The following is an 18772-nucleotide window of genomic DNA, read 5'->3' as shown; positions in this document are numbered from 1 at the left end:
CAGATGCGGGCTGCTGGGCTGCCGGCCTGCCGGCTTTGGGGTGGGGGCCTGGAGCGAAGGGGCAGCTCTAACAAAGAGGAGCCGTGCCGGGGCCGGGGCGACGGGTGGCTGGCCTATCCCGGGCGGCTGACCTCCCAGTGGGCCTCCACAGTTGGCTGTCGGGTGAGTCGCTCTGCTGGCTCCCTGGCTCGCCATTGGCTGTGCGGACTGGAGGGGGCTCGCGGAGGGCCGGGATGGAGTTGAGGGGGCGGGGCTGGCTTCCGGCGGCGAAGGGGAGCGAGCGGCAGCCGGCTGGGGGAGGGGGTGTCGGCGCGCCGCGGAGTGCTGCGCTCGGAGAGCCTGGCACCCGGAGCAGCCGCCTCCCCCTCCCCCTGCCGGGACCGCTAGAAACCCCTTCTCTTCCGTCTTCCCGGTCTGGGGCCGAGGAGGGCTGAGGTGCCCCAGGCGGGCGGGGCGGAGCCCGGAGCCCCACCGAGCGCTGCGGAGCAAACCTCACCTCCCTTCCAGGGCTCAAGGTGTGTGTGCTTTTTCTATCCTACCCCGACTTCAGCCGACTTAACCTTGTGAGAAAAGGGGAAATGGAATGGGAAGTAAGAGCTCCACGTCTAATCAGTTTATTTTGATTTTCTAATTCTGCCCTTCATTCTTCTTTCCCTCCCTTCATCTCACCCCTGCAGCTGGGTAAGGAGATTCAGGACTCTCCTCTCTTTTTACTGATGTGTAGATGTCGGTCGCGTAGTAAAATGAACAGAGAAAAGAGGAGCCCTTTCTCGTTTGGCATCTGATGCAGTAAGCCGGAAAAAAGAAAGGACAGGCTAGGATAGGAGTGGGGTTTTGAAACTGTTCTGCATCCGTGTCCATTAAGGCTGTCTTCACCATTTTCCTACTTGGGACTGCCTTAATCAGCAAAAACAGTCTGAAAATGAAGGAGGTGCTAGTGGAAAGAGGGATCAGCCTCCGTCAGATGGTTAAAGGAAATCCTGATAGTTGTTAGCGATTAACTCTTCTAAAGTCTCTCTCCCAAGTACAGTGTCACCGGCTTTGTGTAGGACTCAGCCCTGTTGGAGAAACCTAGCTTGAGCAAGCAAACTTCCTTACCGTTACTGAAACTTAAAAGTCTCGTATTTTTCTCCATCTGTATATTTCCCATTCACAGACTCTCAGAGGGATTAGTTTCTGTCGTCAAAAACCAAACTTTAAACAAATCCAGATGAATTTTAAGTCGTTAATTTTTTTAAAGCACCCCGTCATGAATTCAGATGACTGTATCATTACAATTTATATTTACGTTTTGAGTTCCTTGGCTTCTACAGCTTACGGATCCCTTCTTCCTGAAGGACAGTTCATCTTCGGCCAAAATCAGGAACCTCTTTATCGATTTTTAACAGAGAGGAGAGATACCAGTTGAAGAGGTAAAACTCAAAATTTATGATGGCAACAAAGGATGTGTGTGTGTGTGTGTGTGTGTGTCGTGTGTTTTCAGTGGCATTGTTCATGGTAAACTTGCTTTAACTGGGCGTTTTCACCAAAAGCGTTTGGACCAGATTTATCCAAATGTTGATTAGAAAAGAGCTAGAATGCCTGAAGGGATGAATGTCATTTTTTTTGGCAGCACTTTGGTAAATATTAATTGAAATGTTGAGAGTTCATTCTTGTAATCCGGGTTCAGTTTCCAGAAATTGTTCTAACTGGAGTTCAGTTTTGAAGATAGAATTGGTATGCTGGAGCTCTTTTAGTTTTAAGATGGATTAATGTTTCTTCTTTGCATTGGTTTATTTTTAATTCTAATCAATAAGGAACAGTGTGGGGTAAAAGCAAATATGATAAAGAATAGGGATGATGGGGTAGGAAATCGGTTCAATTGTGGAAACTTACTGGGGATCAGGAAACTTATTATAGTTTTGTTTTTTTTTTTAATCTGAAGCAGCCTTAATACAGAGTTGTGCAAAAAAAGTAGATTCATAGTAAACCTTTGTTAGATTTTGGGTTTTTGGTTTATTACCCATTTATCCCTTAAGACTCCATGAATCATATTTAAATTGAAAGGCAAAGAGAATACCCCAGATGTTGTCTTACCCAACTTGTTACTGAGAATGAACTGTTAAAAATCACTTTGAAGCTTTGGCAGCTAGCTATTGTATAAAACAAAGTGCACTTTGATGTCTAAACTATATGGTAACCTGAGAAAGTGACAAAATCCACTTGGAGGCCATGTTAAAGCATATACCACCACTTCAACTTGCTTCTACTAATAACCTCCTATTTGATATCTAGGTGTTATTTTTTGTCTACTCATGAGTGAGCAGCTAATACAGCTTTATAAAGTTACATTACACTTGGCTCACTTAATGTTTTTATATTTCTATTTTCTTGACAGATTTGTGTAATCTATATTTTGCACGGTGCAGTGATTTCCCCAAAGAATTTTCCCCAGGAGACAAAAGGCTATGTATAGAACTAATGATAGGTGTGTATCTATACTGATCTCTAGGTATCATTTAAGGAGGATGGAAATTCAGATTTGGTTATTTGCGAGGAAACAATTATATGAAGCCGTGATATACCATAATCTCTTAAGTTAAGGGGACATGGTGCTGTTGAGGTTCAGTTCGCTGATTTTTCTTTAGCAATCTGTTTTTATCCGGCTTATTTCTGTGAGTCACAGCTTAGGGTGTGTTTTTTCTTTTTTAAGAGGGCCCTATGGTCTCTCTAAAGGGAGACTCAAGCCCAATCCCCCATTCACATCTGAAGTATAAAGTGATCCCCTTGAGAAGGTGAAGGAAAACATTGGACCCTTGGCGTTGTTTGATTCTCATGATAATCAGCTTGAGTGTTGTCAGGTTTGAAACTAGGAAAGACTTGCTCAAGGTGAGAAAATACTAGAGGCAAAAAGACCTAGGAATGCTGCAGTGTGGGAGACTTATTTAGAGACAATGAATCCATTCATATGGAGATGTGACTGGTGGTAGTTTTTAGCTATTCAGCTTTGTCAGTCAGGTGTCTGAGACAATATTTTGTGTGTGTTTAAGCACAACCCCCTCCTCCAAGGGTTGACTTTGCAAGCTGAGTCTTTTAAGGAAGTTGTTTGCTGTCTGAATCCAGAGGGTAGAGGACTTGGTGGAGTCTGTTATCTGTTTATGGCTTAGATAAGGACACGGAATTGATTGCTGGTGAGTTACTGAACTCTTCCTAATGAATGGTTGCTAGGCAAAGTGCATCTCAATCAGTTTAATCCTTCATAGTTTACAGGTCTGCTCTTGGTGAGGGCCAGAGCTGTCTTTCTAATGGTACTGCCCTTCAAGGATCCTGTTGGATGTGCATACATGTCACTCAGTGGTTGAAGAAAAACAAAAAGACTAGAAAAACTAATGTGTTTCATTTCATCCATCTAAAATAACAGCTTTTGGTAACCGGGGTCAGCATTGTCATTAACTTCTCTCCTGGATCAAGTGGTGGGGTGGGGTTGCTCTCCAGTGTTAAGATAACTACTGTTTGATTATCTTTGGGTTTGTAACTAGTAAGGCAGGGAACTAATACATTCATTTTGGAAACAGGCCAGTGATAACACTGCCCTTGGGCCTGGATGGATGGAAAAATAGGACAGTAAACAATTGAGGGCATAAATAATGAATCTTCCAACTGAGCCCTGGGAGAATGAAGGAGATTATCCTCAGAGCTGTTCAATCTGGCGGTGAAAGGGGAAGAGTCCACTGAATTAATTACCCTGACTGTGTTTGATACTGTGCTTATTATGGGATTGTTAGAGCCATTCAAAATAGAGTTGCCTTTTAGATATAAACTATTAATCCATCTTTTTGTTTTTGCTTTGTTTTTTTAAGCCAAACACCCAAATAGCTCAACTGTTTTCTTAGAATCCAGGCCTTTGCTCCCTCCCCCAACTTTGTCCTCTGTGTTAGCATTCTGTGAATAATGGACAGTCCTTTTGTTTGGCCATATCTTAGAATTTTGCTTAATTAGTGATTTCATTATCTGTAAGTATATATAGTAATAGAAGAGAGAAGCTGAGCCTGGCTAAAAGGAATTAGGAATTATTTGGTACCTTGAGTACATATTATACTTTGAAATTAAATGTGGGATTGTAGGGAATAATTACATAACAACTCATAAAAGGTTAAGACAAGAGTTCCTTCAGCCCAAGAATCCTTTCCAGTATTAACATAAATATTTTTACTTTTGGATTAGTTTTCATCCAGTGAATTAAAAGCAGTCTCTTAGTGGTCTCAGCATTTCTCTGAGGTTGGGAAAACTAATGCCTCAAGAATGTCTAAATAACTTAGAAAGTGATGTAGTAGTGAAGCCAGACCCAAAGCCAAGGTCTCTGAATTCTTCCCTGCTCTGAATTTCTAGTATGTTTGGTTCTCTTCTTAAAGAACTCCTTCCAGGGTCCCTGTTTGAAATGATTGAAAGTTTCCTATCTCTGCCCTGAGAAGCTGTTTTTAATTTCTGTTGTTGTGAAGAGAATCCAAAGACCCAAGAGGCCATTATCAGTCAAGAGAAGGAGGAATATTCAAGATGAGATGCTGGAAGAGTGATAGAGATAAAAAGGAAAGGCCAGATTGAAGTTTTATTATATTTTGTCCTGATGGATGGGTGGGGAGAGGGAGCGGGGATCATCATACTGGCTCATTAGATCAAGTTTTGTCATAGACTGAGTTTGTTTCATGTAAGCCTAGCTGGAAAGGGCAGGAGGCACCTTTACCAATATACAGGGAGAACTCTTAATAGTTACGGATTCATTCTTGATCAGAGAAAACAGTCAGTTCTTGATTATTCATGCAGAAAGGCAAACAGGCAAAGTATAGACAAGTCCAAAGATATTCGTAGGCCATATTTTTAAGCAATAGCTTTAACTTCCTCTGCTTCTTAACTGCAGTTTTCCAGCTGAACAAACTGATTATGTTTGTCTGATCATTCAAGAGCCAAGTAGGTGAGGTTGCCACCAGCTTGATTTAGCTCAGTTTTGTCTCCTTGAGATGGTTTGTTTTAATATTTTAAGACTTGACCGTTGTTATAGGACCTAATTATACCAAGGTCCTATGGAGAACTGAGATTTTCCAGGTAAATTGTAGATAAACTAACCCTCGACACTGGTATGTTTGTTGGTGTCTTCTTGTCCCACAGATATGCAAATTGTTCATCCTATATGGACAGGCTGTAGGTAGTCAATTCAAAGAAGAACTATTACCAAAGTAAACCCCTCTTCTAACACTGGGATCTGTGGATTCCCCTGATCAGAGCTGTTGGCTAAAATCCATGTACACATTGGGTTGTAATCAAAGAAGTACTATAAATTATAAATTTAAAACTGAGGATTGCTTTAAGTGCTGTTTGGTTGGAAAATGTCTCCCCTCAACTCCTACCCCTTGCTTTTGTTGTTGTTGAAGATCAGCTGAATATTCCAGTAGATTTAAAAGGCAAGGTTTCATAACCAATCGCTACTTCTTGGCACTCAGCAAAATGGTTTTGAGGATCAGTTGCTGATCTGAGAGAAAATCAGATTTTATGCCACTTGCAGAATTGGAGTGATTTACTCAGCATCGGTGTTGCTTCATAGGAGAATCATAAGCAATTATTGAAAGTGAAAGTGAAGTCGCTCAGTCATGTCTGACTCTTTGCGACCCTATGGACTGTAGCCTACCAGGCTCCTCCATCCATGGGATTTTCCAGGCAATAGTACTGGAGTGGATTGCCATTTTCTTCTCCAGGGGATCTTCCTGACCCAGGGATTGAACCCAGGTCTCCGCATTGTAGACAGATGCTTTACTGTCTGAGCCACCAGGGAAGTCCATAATTATTAGCAATTATTAGTCACAACTTAATTTTTTTTCCCTCCCAAAAGTTATAGTACCTCTACCATTAGCATTTCGTTTATCAGTTACAATGTAAAGCATAGGACTTAATCTGTTTTAAAAGGAAAGGGTATCAAGACTGTGAGAAGTTGAAGGCAGCTCATCCCAGGTCACAGTGTATCAGTGGGAAAGGCCCTTTACCTGGGTTCCTGAATGGGCCTTCTGGATCACCCAGCAATGCAGCTGAAAGCAGTTTTACTATTATGAACACATTAGTTTTGTAGCTGTGATGGCACTGGTTTGGCTTTTGCTTATCGTATGCTCCTAGAACCTCTTGCATTCAGCAGAAAGTGGGACCGGTGGATTAATGATGACTCTATATCTTGGTTTTGACCTGTCCTGGCAGGTGTTAGTGTGCATTCACTAAAGTCCTTTACTGAGGATTTTAGTAGTTAGGCTTCATTCAGTCCTTGTGAGGTATGTTATGATTGGAGTATGATACTGTGTTAGGATATTTCCCCAGAGAGATGAAAGGAACCTTTCCTTTTAAGAGAAGTGCTTTGCCTATTTCCATAGTCTGTGGGACAGCTAAGTTGGAACAAGTTGCTTTTCCAACAAGCTATGTATTTTAATTTTGGTTTCTTCCCCAAGCTGAACAAATGTCCCAACTGAAAACTGTTGTTTTACCGTTCATAGTATGTTCTGGGGAGACTCCTTAGTGCACCTAGAAATGAGAGGCTGATGCCACTCCAGGCTGCACACCAATTTTGTAGCTCTTTAAAATTATGTTTGTTCCAACTCCCTCCGTCCTCCTGTGTATCCCACCTGCTCATCTTTCAGCTCCCCGCCACTAGTTAAAAAAGTATCAAGTTGCCCAGGAAGTTATTTCATTTCCCTGTAAGATGTTATGGAAAACCTAATGAACTTTTTGGCCAACGCTGTACCTACCATTGCTCACGCAGGGAAATGCTAGTCTTTACTAAAGTCATTGCACCCAGCAGCAGTCTTTCTATGTGTGTGCACAGTGGTGGGCTTTGGGCCTCCATTACTTTCTTACATTATTTATTGAAGAATATTTCAGCATTACAGAAACAAAATTTTATTCTTCAAAACAAGTTGATACATTGCTTTTTATTAAATGTACAAGTGCCTAAGAGTTAAACTTGAGAGGGGGGAAAAAACTATTTTAGTTATAGTTTAATTGCTAAAAAAAATCTCTTAGGTAATTAAAAGCTGCCTTGTGCTGAAACTAGCAGGTAAAAAGCATGGTAGAAACTGTAGCAAACTGTAGCTCTTCAGTGAGGACCACATGCTGCATATGCTAAAGTTGCTGCCCCATCCAGACCCCCTCATCCCCTTACACTGCTTCATTTGTTTTTTTCGTAGCATTTCTCACCTTCTAATAGTCTATGTCCCTTACCTATTTATTGTCTGTCTGATCCTCCCACTTGACATCATGTACAAAGGGAAGCATCATGAAGACAGGAGTTTTTGTTTGTTTTGTTTATTGCTGAGTCCCTAGCTTCTGGAGCAGTGCCTTGCTACATAGTAGGTGCTCAAGAAATATTGGTATGAAATAATTAGAGGAGGTAATCTTTAATAGAATAGATATCTAGGGATTAGAATTGGAACAATGAGAAGAGAATATTATGTTCCTGGAGCTAGTATTAAATTAGGGATCGGATTACTTAACTACTTTAAGGGAAATAACATTCGTGAACAAACTCAAGGATTGAGTTTTAATAATTGGGATTAATTGAGTTTTAATAATTAGGGTTAGTTACCCTAGATTAGAGAAATGATAGACATTTTATAGTATGTAAATATGAAGGAACATTGAATGAAGATAGATGACTAACTCTTATTCATCTTGAAGAGAGCAGAGAAATAGGCTGAAACTTCTGAACAACGAAAATAAAACATGCAGAAGAATTTACTGATTCTAAGAATAAACATTGGAATAGGTAACCAAAGAAGGATGGTTTCTCAGAATGGACTCTTCAGCACTGGTACCATGTTGGAGGCAATGGTGAGACTGGAAAGGAGCACAGAGCCAGGAGTGAGAAAATGTGGTTGTATCCAGGCACTTACTAGCTTTTCCTAGTTTATCTGTGAAAATGGCACTAATGATTCCTGCCCAGTCGATCTCATAGGGCATTTGAGCAACTCAAGTGAGAGAATCAGTATGAAAGCACTTGGAAAATTGTATACCTCTCTACAAACATAAGTGATTGTTAATGATTTTACGGAATCGTCCCCGTAGGTGATTTAGATTCTTGGAATCTGAAAGTTGGACTTAGTGGTCATCTAGGTCAGATTTTTGGCTACTGAACATAACTCTTTCTGTCACTCTTAGTGAATGGGTCCTTGGTTTTGCTTCAGCGTTTCTAGTGCTGTGCCACTGTTGAACAAGCTCAGGGTATTGTTTATGTTCATCTGAAATTGCCTATCTTCAGGCTTTACTCTGTTAGCCTAGCTTTGGTCTTTGGAGCTCAGAGATAAAGCTGCTCCCTCATTCGCATGACAGCTCTCCTGTGACACCTTTATTTGAAATCTTCATCATTTCTCACCTCGAAATCACTGTAGCCACTCAACTGACTTGTGCCATCTCCCATTTGTCTTTCACACTTGCAGAAGATTTATTTAAAATAGACATCTGATCATGTTACTCTCTTTAAAACCTGTTCCTATCTCCCTTGGTTTCAGGATAAAGTCTGACATTAGCTAATAATAGTTACAACTACCCATCATTGAGCACTTTATAAATACAATCTCATTTAATCATTATAGTTACTCTATATGATGTCAGGGCTGCTTTTCTGCTAATTTACTTTTAATCTGCTCTTCTCTCCCTCTAGTATGAAATACAAGGTTCTTCATAATTTAGCACATCAGACTCATCTCCAAGTTTAGCTCATACACCCAGCACTGCCCTCCTCACCCCAGACTACTTGTGGTTCCCCAAACAAGTTGTTTAGTTTTACAGCTGCATGTCTTTCGTTATGCTTGTTTTCTCTGCCTAGAGTAGCCTAACTGTCTCAATCCAGCAAATTCTTGCTCAGCCTTCAATGACCCATATTGTTTTCTCCCATCTTTATACTTGTTTCCTGGAGGTATTTTTTAAAATAATTTTTGTTGTGAAACAATTCTGATTTCCTTCCTCCCTTCATTCCTGCTTGCCTGTCTTCCTTCCTTTCTTGAGGTATAGTTGTTCATGCAATGTTATGTTAGTTTCAGGTGTCCAACAATGATTTTTTAAAAAAATATATATTTATTTGACTGCACTGGGTCTTAGTTGCGGCATGTGGGATCTCGTTCTCTAACCGAGGATCGCACCTGGGCCCTCTCTCGCATTGGGAGCAAGGAATCTTAGCCATTGGACTTCCAGGAAAGTCCCCCAACATAATGATTTGATATTTGTATACATTGTAAAATGATCACATTAGTCACATATCTCATCAGGGATTTTGTCTGCCATATTTGTATTCCTAATACATAGTACTACTATTGCCGTAGTACCTGGTACATCATAGGTGCCTGGTGAACAAATGAATGAATGAATGAATGACATTCCTAGTAAGTGTTCTTCTGTTCGGGTTAAACTCTTATGTCACTTTACTATCCATATTACAGTTTCTAGGTCCCTCTCTTACATCCTAGCCAAGCTATTCTTAGGCTTTTCATATTTCACATCAGAAAATGTTGTATTTTGATGACTAGAGGAAGTAAACTGCAACCTTCCAAAATAACTTCTATTGAAAAGTGTACCAAAGGGACAGGTGGTCCAGCTGCTTCCTTAGGGAAGGTTCTCATTGCATTAATTTCTCTATAAGCAGACAGCACTTTGTACTTGTTTTTCTCTTTTACCTTCTGTCACCTCAGGAGGTTACTGCCTTCTGCCCACTTTACAGATCATTGTAGATACAAAGACCACAGGTTTCTCCTTCTGTTATAAGTGGCTGCCTAAGACTGCATAATACCCCTAGGAGTCTTAGTCCCTTGGGCTGTAGACAGAATTGAAAGGCAGAAGGCCTTATAGTAATTCCAGGGGAAAGGGCACAGTTCTTGTCCAGAATTGAAGGCAGGAAGAGTTGGGCAGCAGGAATCTATCAATTGCAGAGTTCATTCAGAAGCGATTTAATCTTTGCTGTTGAAGTAGATCAGCAATGCCATTTGCCTGTCTAAAAATGAGATTACCCAAGGATTCTCTTACAAGAAGATGAATTATTTGTGTTGCAGCAGCTCCTGGCCTTGCATAGTGTCTCTTCGTCTTACTGCCACATGCTAGTGGTACAGGGAGCATCTCATGTATGGTACTGGGGTGCGGAGACCAGGGCACAGTGCTTTACTTAGTGCGTCTGGGAGAAATTTAACAGTTCTTAGCAACTCTCAGCCTAATGGGCTTGGTTATTGTTAAAATCCATCTTTATCAAAGGAAGCATTGGTTAATGATTTTTCTCTTGGCCTAACATGCCTGGGCATTAGCTGGAATTGCCTCGTGATTTGGAGTGGGGAAGCCATGAGAGCAGTTTCTTGTTTGTCCACAAATTAGCATTAGCAGTTTCATTTGCAGATTGAAGGAGCAGGAGGAGTGGGCCCTTCGCCAGTTGCAGCTTCCCTCTGACTAGGGCGTTAGTTCAATTATGTCCAATTAACTTTTATTGCAGATAGTGGTGATAATTACTTGCAAGTCAGTTTTTTGGCTGCAGTTATCCTAAGGCTGAAGTATGAACTTAATGGATTTTAATAACCAGAGTGACACATTTCTCTCCCCACCCCCGCCCCCACCCCCCGCCGTCCCCCACTGCAGTTAGTTCTTTTTCCAGACTTCTCTTAAAGAGGAGGTCAAAGCATTGTAAAAATCCATCTCAGAATTACAGCATACTGTCCTTTTGAAGAGCTGTGTAGGATCTTGTTTTAAAAGAATCTATTAGGAACAGCCTTAATGGCTTTTTATATTCTGAGATCATACCCTTGAGTTCATTGCTGCTTGTCCTGGGAGAATAGACTGAGATGGAACTACATGTCATTCATAGCAGTATGTGCTTGTTGTAAGATTACTGTAATTGGCAAGGTGCATTTTAGTCCTTTGCTTGCATTGGAAATTCTCTTCAGAGTGCAAAAGAAAACTTTTGAGCACTTTTAAAATCAGTAGGACACTGAGGATATGCTTCTTAATAAGCTCTATAGGAATTTCAGTTTGTGATTTTAATAGAAAGTTGCATAATATATTTGGAAACAATCCTTGCTATGTAGAAAAAGAGGGAAGAAACAAAAGAAAATAGTTTGTTTTTCTCTAAAGATGGTGAAGTTCCTTTGCTGTTTCCTTTTCTCTATTGCTGTTTGATGATTACCATGAATATGCTTGTAAGCAAAATTTTCTCTTTAACATGAGAAGACAGAAGCTGATTCCAGCTCAGGTTGTTCCCAGGTCTCCAGGTGGCTTGCTGCGGCTTTCATTTTGGATGTCGTTCACCTTAGTGTCCTGTTTTGCTAGGCTCTCTTCCCAAGGGCCCGTCAGTCGCCTTAGGTGTAGTCATGGATGTGGCTGCATAAAAGTTTTGTTGAGGATAAATTGCCAAGGAGTGCATTTTAAGAATCTGCTTTTGTTAATGTAAGGGAAGGGCAATTCCCTGGCAGCCCAGTGGTAGGACTCTGCACTTTCACTGCCATGGGTCTAGGTTCAACCCTTGATGGGGAACTAAGATCCCATAAGCCTGGTGGCCAGAAAAAAAATGAGGGAGGAAAGTTCATGGCTGCTTGGAGACAGGCTGTAATATAGTTGTTCTCCAGAACTTCCATAATCACCCTAAATAAGAAAGAAGAGGAAAGGATGAATGATAAACATCATCTTTGTACCGCTTCAAAGCTCTTCATTGATTGTTACTGAAAACCTTTCTGCTGTAGAATATCTAAGGCTCTGCCTGCCAGCTGCCATTGGTGTGAAAGTGGAGAAGCTGGTAATAGTTGCTACATTTCAGGAAGTCTGGAGATAAAGCTTATGATGTTATTCGAAACTTTTTATATAGTGGGAGGAAAGAGTGTAAAAACCGTGTTCCACTCCAGAAGGTTTGAGAAGGTTTTGCATTGGAGCATAGGGGAGTTACATGTGTTTAGAAAGAAAGGCCTTCAAAAAACTCTTATTAAAACATGAGCTTGGTGGGGATGTTAGCGAATGCCAGGCCTGAAGAAAGGAGGATCATTAATAGTGCCTCCTTCAGGATAAGACATTTCTTTTGGAATCTTTCTAAAGGTGAAATTCTCCATCTTCAGGGCAGGAGAGTTGCGTGAATGCCACTTAGGGGAAGGACTGCCAGAACAGAGTTGAGGCTGGGAGAGAGTTGTAAGTGCAGACACAGGAGAAAGTATTATTCAGATAAATACTGAAAAGAAATTAGAAGTTAGAATTAGAAATTAGAAGTTAGAATTAGAGGCAGAAAAATACATACAGGAAACCTATTCCAGATGGCAAGAACCCCAGTGTCAGTACTCACCACTTCAGAGTTGAGTCACCTGCATTAAAACACAATGAGAATGGTTTCCACAGACCATGCTCTTCAACTCTTCTTTTTGATCTCTTACCCTCCTCCAGATTTCAGCACTGCTGTCTTGGTTATTTTTGGTTTGTTTGTTTTAACAATTTTAATTAAAAAATTCAGAAACAATCTCAAATTTATAGAAAAGTTGCAAGTACAGTACAAAGAGTATTTTTCTTCCTTGAATCATTTGAGAGTAAGTTGCTCACTTGATTCTCCATCATCCCTGAATACGTTAGTTTTTGCAAAGAATATTCTCCAACGTTATCACAATGCAACCATCAAAAGCAGGAAGTTAATGGTGACAACATTATCATCATATAATTCTCAGCACCCCCCTCAAATGTTACTAGTTGTACCAGTAATGCTCTTTATTACAAAAAAGATCATACCTTGCATTTAGTTCTTCTGTCTTTTTGGTCTCCTTCAATCTGGAACAGTTTCTCAGGCCTCCTTTGACATTCATGACTTTGACAACTGTCAGCAGTTGTTTTGTAGAAAGTCCTTAGTTTGAGACTGTTTAATGGTTCCTCATGTTTAATTTAGGTTGTAGATCTTCAATAGGAATATCACAGGAATGATGCTGTGCTCTTCATTGCATACTTTTCAGAAATGCAGAGTTTTTATTTATCTCATTACTGAGAGTGTTTGATCACTTGATTAAGCTGGTTCCTTATAGGCATTTCCAGTGTAAAGTTGCTCTTCCCTTTGTAATTAATATTTTGGGAGGAGACAATTCAAAACTATGCAAACATCATTTTCCTTTCAAGCCTTTCAGTTTACTAGTTTATTTACATTAGTATGGGCTCATGATTTCCTATGTTAGTCAACTTATTACAGCTCATTTGGTAAAGAATCCGCCTGCAATGCAGGAGACCTGGGTTCGATCCCTAGGTTGGGAAGATATCCTGGAGAAGGAACAGCTACCCACTCCAGTATTCTGGCCTGGAGAATTCCATGGACTCAGTCCATGGGGTCACAAAGAGTTGGACACAACTGAGTGACTTTCACTTTGATTACATTTTATTAAATTAGCCTATCTTTATTTGTTTTGATATTCACATTATCTCAGATTTTGCCAGTAAATCAAGAAACAAAATTTAACTGAAAGGTGCCTAAGTGATTTACTGTCTTTTTATTGCAAAGGGTTGGTTGGCACTAACCCAGACTAACATCTTATGAACAGTGGTAGAAAACAGAAGTCTCTAATTACTCTGTTCCTAGTATATGCCTCCTTCACTCAGTGTATCCCCTCTGTGTTCCCTCTGATTTCTGCTGTGTAAACTTCTCTTTCTGGAGTTTCCCTCACCAGTTGAGCATCCTCTCACTTCTGTCGTCTTTGACATGTCACTGTTACTCTTTGAGCACTTCCTTTCCTGCGCTGTAATATGTACCAGACTCATCTAGTATTTTCTCTGCCTCAGCCATTTCTCCAAAGGCCTTTGTTCCTGTTAGTGGAGAATTTAGTAATTAGAAGCCAAGATCTGAGCAGACCCTGTTGGGGCTCATTGCTGTTGAATGAGAGGTAGTCACTGCATCCGCCCCTGCTGGGGGCCTCTCACACCACTTGAGGTCTGGCTCCCCACATCAGGCATCTTTGTGGATACTTTCCTCACTCTGCACTCTGTTTGGGTACCTTCTGTTTCTTACCCAGTTGAAACGACCTGACAGAGGGAACTGGGTGAAAGTTGGTTAGGACACTTAGTTGGTGAGGGAGACCTCAGAGCGAGAAGTTGACAGAGTAGAAATTAGGGCTTTAAATGGGTGTACCGAGTGAAGGAGGCATGCACCAGGAGTAGAAGAGTTGAGAACTTGTTTTCTGCCCCTGTCGATAAGATGTTCATTTGGTAGTGCTAGCCATTTCTTGAAGGTATCTTTGAGATAAAGGAAGGCAGAGTTTGGATGTCTGTAAGATAAACCAGATATTTATATAATTTTTCCTGATTCACTCAATGCTAAAGTAATCTTGAGTTAAATTGTTCTGTTTGGGTGGGACTTGATATTTGGTATAAGACTTATTTGACCAGTTAGAACCAGTCACCCACTGACAAATAACAGTGCTGAATGATTATGGAATTTCTCAGGGCCAGTCTGCTAATGGGTTGATCTGTGAATGAGTTTGGTGTGTCCTTGAAAAATTTAAAGAACTATTTTGTGAGTTTTTGTTTTGTTTCCCAGGCAGTTCCTGAAATGAGGAAGCCTCCTAAAGCTAAGTTCAGAATCTCATTTTTGTGAGTGTTTACTCTGGCTATTAAAAGTATTCTTCCAGCACAAATAGGGACTGTCTCTCTCTCCTTCCTTCTTCCTATGGCTGTAGCCAGTATTCTGAATTTTATTAGCTAGTTCTGAGAGTTTGCAGGGCGTGGGAGAAGGGGTTGCTCTTCTTCCTCAGTAAGCTGTCAGTTCTTAGGTCCTTTGGAGGTTTAACAGCCTCTCCTGCTTTCAGAGACACCTTGAGCTTCAGAAGCTTGGTAATTCCTTGGGTATGTGGAATAAAGCTTCAGGTGATAGTGCTGCCGCTGCTGTTGTTGCTAAGTCACTTCAGTCGTGTCCGACTCTGCGCGACCCCGTAGTCGGCCGCCCACCAGGCTCCCCCATCCCTGGGATTCTCCAGGCAAGAACACTGGAGTGGGTTGCCATTTCCTTCTCCAATGTGTAAAAGTGAAAAGTGAAAGTGAAGTCGCTCAGTTGTGTCCGACTCTTTGCGGCCCCATGGAGGCTCAGTGAAATGGCAAGGTAAAATCTTTTGATTTTCACTAAGGCTGTAGAAACCCTCCCCCAAAGTTGTTATACGTCAGAATTCCTCAAACTCTACTCAGGCTGGGGCAGAAGTGTAAGTTACTCAGTCGTGTCTGACTCTTTGGGACCCCAAAGTGTATGGAATTCTCCAGGCCAGAATACGGGAGTGGGGGCAGAAGGAAGGACCTAAATGAACAGAACGAATCAGTATGTCAGTCATGCCTTGTTCTGTAACCTTAAAATCTGCCTGTTGCCACACTAACCCTGGATGGCAGCAGACTAGAGATACAGTGAAGGGCAGTATGTTTACTGTAAGCATTAACATTCCCTGCCTGCCCTGAACTTACCAGCCTTACTGAAATTACACTAGAAACCTAAGGCACATAAGCTCAAGGCATTGTGTACAGAGAACTGGTTCTAAGAAGTAAAAGACCAAATGAATACACAGTAGATAGAGTAGATGCATAGCCATGGGAAAGCGTGAGCTCCTTTTCACCCTTGAACTCAGAACACCTTAAAGAGCAGAGAGATGCTTCCTGTCAGAGACCTTGGTCGGCTCTGTGATGCCCAGCTTCCATCATAATGTGAGTGTCCAAAGTGGAAACCAACTTAGAAAAGGTATGAGTTGAGAGTACGTTCAGAGTTAGTCAGGGTTGACTTCTCCCATTCAGGAAAGAGCCTGAGAATAGGAGGGGAAGAGTTTCCTGAACAAGGGTAGCTTGAGAGCGAGAGGTAACTGTTGATCATTACTTGTAGTATTCTCTGGTACACTTTTCCTCAGTGTTCATGATAAAGCTTTCTCCAGGGAAAAAGTCTGACCACTCAAACCTAAAGCTTTCCTTTGCCTTTATGTAGTTACTTTCCCAATGCATTCTTACTCTGGTTATAGTTGTTCCCCCGGTCCTTTTTTTTGGAAAGGAATTTTCACTGAAAGCCGTTTCCAAAGTGTTAGACTAGCCAAAGTCTAACAGTGTTACAGAGTGAAGAGCTGATCTGTGACAGGTAGTTCCCCAAATCCATAGGAGAGTCAGTAATTACATTTACACTTAAAAGACAAAGCCATGGCCTAGAATTGTATGTTTTTGTCGTATATAATAGTGTAGGAAGAGGGCTATGATAGGTGCTCAATAAATATTGGCTTGAGAGGCAGCTGTGGTATGGTGCTGCGTTTTCTGAACGTCTTTGTCTGTACCCACAATGAAGACTGCATCCCAATAAATGCGCTCATAATTTAAATAACTGGGACACAGTCATGAAACAATAAGCATTCTTGACTGTTACTTTGTGGGTTTTTTTTTTTTTTTTAAGCTTGTGGATTAGAAAATATTTGTCTCATGGAATGAGCTACAGGTCTGGGAGTTAAGACAGAGACTGTCATGTGAGGTTCACCATCCCAGCTGTGTGTCACCAGACAAGTTACCTAACCTTTCTGAACCTGGGTTTCCTAATCTGTGGAAAGGGAATGATACTTATTCCATCTGGATTAAAAGCTTGCTTTCAATTTCAAGTGAAATAATGTATGCAAACATGTTTCAAAGTGTAAAGAACTATAGAGTCTAAGAGGGTGGTTTAGTTCTGGTGGCAAAATAAAAAGTGACCTGGATTTTGATAAATTATTGGATAGATTAGCCAACATTTAAACAATCTTCACACTGGTGTCCTAAACACTTGCGTATATTAAACTCATTTAATCCTTAAAATGATCCCATGAAGCAGGTAACATTTTACAGATGAAGTTTTCTCCCCCAGGGTCACACAACTGGTAGGGAGCAGAGACCTCAGTCTTGCCTAGTTCTAATTCAAACCCAGTCTTGTCTCTTAGCCACTTCGATGTTGTGCCTCTTGTTAATCCAGGTTTCTTCAGGTAATTTGAGCTGCACTGGACGCTTCTCTGTATGTGAATTTTCTGCTGTTGAAACCTTACCAGAAAATGACTGCCCTTGCCACCCAGTTTCTTCCTAAATTCTGTTGACTTCTTTGGCTCTCTTGGTTTTATAATCAAGGAATGAAACTAAGTAGAATGTTATCCTAAACTAGATAGTCCAGGAGTGAGAATTCATCCCCACAGAGTGCTATAATGCATGTTGTGGTCAAATACAAATGACTTCATAATTTTCTCATATATATAATAAATTTTACAAAATTATTATTATACCATATTTATGTATTATATGTACTTTTTAAACCCAGCACTTATAAGCATTTTTTGTCTTTAGATATTCTTTACTGATATATAATATATTTGATTTGGGAGGCTTATACTAATTTCATTAGATAAATATCCCATAATTTATATAATGATTTCCTTGCCTTTGGACATTTAGATTGTTGGAGTTTTCACACAGTTATGAACCATACTGTAGTGAAGAGAGTTGTGTGAAAATCTTTGTTTACATTTCTGATTATTTCCTTAAGTTAGGCTTTTTAGAAGTATGATTATATCAAAGAGTATGAGTATTTTAAAAACTGCTCATATTTATTTTTAGAAATTGTGTTAATTTAGCATCTCACTTTAGTGACTTTTCACTGAATCCTTGACTCCGTGTGATTTAGACTTTTTTTTCAAACATGTTTGTCAATTTTTAAGCAAAAAATAAAATGTCATCTGTTTAATTTACATTTCTTTAATTATTAGATAGTTGCACCATTTCCTTGTGTGTTTGGAGTTGCTTACATTTCTCCAACAACTTTGATGGAATTCATGTCTTCACTCCACTAACATACACTCATTCACATGTTGCTGTCTCCTTCTCTGCTTCAGCACCTGTTCAAAATTTCATTAAAACATTGTCTGCAGTTTTGACAAACTATCCTCTTAAGTATAAACCAGTGTTACTCAGTACATAGCAAAAATACGTGTTTATAAATTTCTCTCAAAACTTCTGAACACAGCAGTGAGCTTTGGGTGATGCAGTTTAGACCTAGAAAAGGGAGACACCTGGGCACCAGGGTGAAGAAACACACACAGACCCAAACACTCTGATTTAGACTTGTTTTAGAATAATACCTGGTAGTTCTGTACTCGAAATGGGGCAGCCTTATAAAAAAGAATGAAGTAATGCCGTTTGTAGCAACATAGCTGGACCTAGAGATTATCGTTGGAGAAAGCAATGGCACCCCACTCCAGTACTCTTGCCTGAAAAATCCCATGGACAGAGGAGCCTGGTGGGCTGCAGTCCGTGAGGTCGCTAAGAGTCGGACACGACTGGAGTGACGCAGCAGCAGCAGCAGCAGCAGCAGAGATTATTGTACAAAGTGAAATAAGTCAGAAAGGGAAAGAGAAGGGAGCTCCCTGGTGACCTGGTGGTTGGGATTCTGGGCTTTCACTGCCATGGCCTGGGTTTGATCCCTGACCAGGGGACTGAAGGTCCCCCAAGCTGTGTAGCACAGTAAAAAAGAAAAGAAAGACAAACACCATATGCTGTCACTTGTATGTGGAATCTAGAATATGACACAAATGAACTTATTTATGAATCAGAATCAGACTTACAGACAGGGAACAGATTTGTAGTTGCCAAGGCAGGGGCCGCGGGGGCAAGGTGGATTGGGAGTTTGGGATTAGCAGATGCTAACTATTATTATATATAGAATGGATACACAGCAAGGTCCTAATGAAAAGAGTATGAAAAAAAAATGTATATATATGTAGAACTGAATCACTTTGGTGTACAGCAGAAATTAACACAA

General features: G+C 40.7%; 1 protein-coding gene across 3 annotated transcripts in view; it reads left to right on the top strand.

Moving 5' to 3' along the window:
• FAM222B (family with sequence similarity 222 member B) overlaps positions 1 to 18772 on the top strand; it is a 57397-nt gene that overhangs the window by 21179 nt on the left and 17446 nt on the right. The window contains exon 1 of one of the 3 annotated variants that reach the window (XM_005693267.3): positions 235 to 515. The exons of the other annotated variants lie outside the window; for them this stretch is intronic. The gene's annotated coding sequence lies outside the window, so the exon portion shown is untranslated. Of the gene's footprint in view, positions 1 to 234; positions 516 to 18772 lie in introns of those variants that run through there. 3 annotated transcript variants of the gene reach the window in all.

This window comes from Capra hircus, chromosome 19, assembly GCF_001704415.2.
Source record: "Capra hircus breed San Clemente chromosome 19, ASM170441v1, whole genome shotgun sequence".
NCBI lineage: Eukaryota > Metazoa > Chordata > Mammalia > Artiodactyla > Bovidae > Capra > Capra hircus.
The sequence above is the reverse complement of the archived record's forward strand: the minus strand, read 5'-3'. Positions and strand labels throughout refer to the sequence as shown.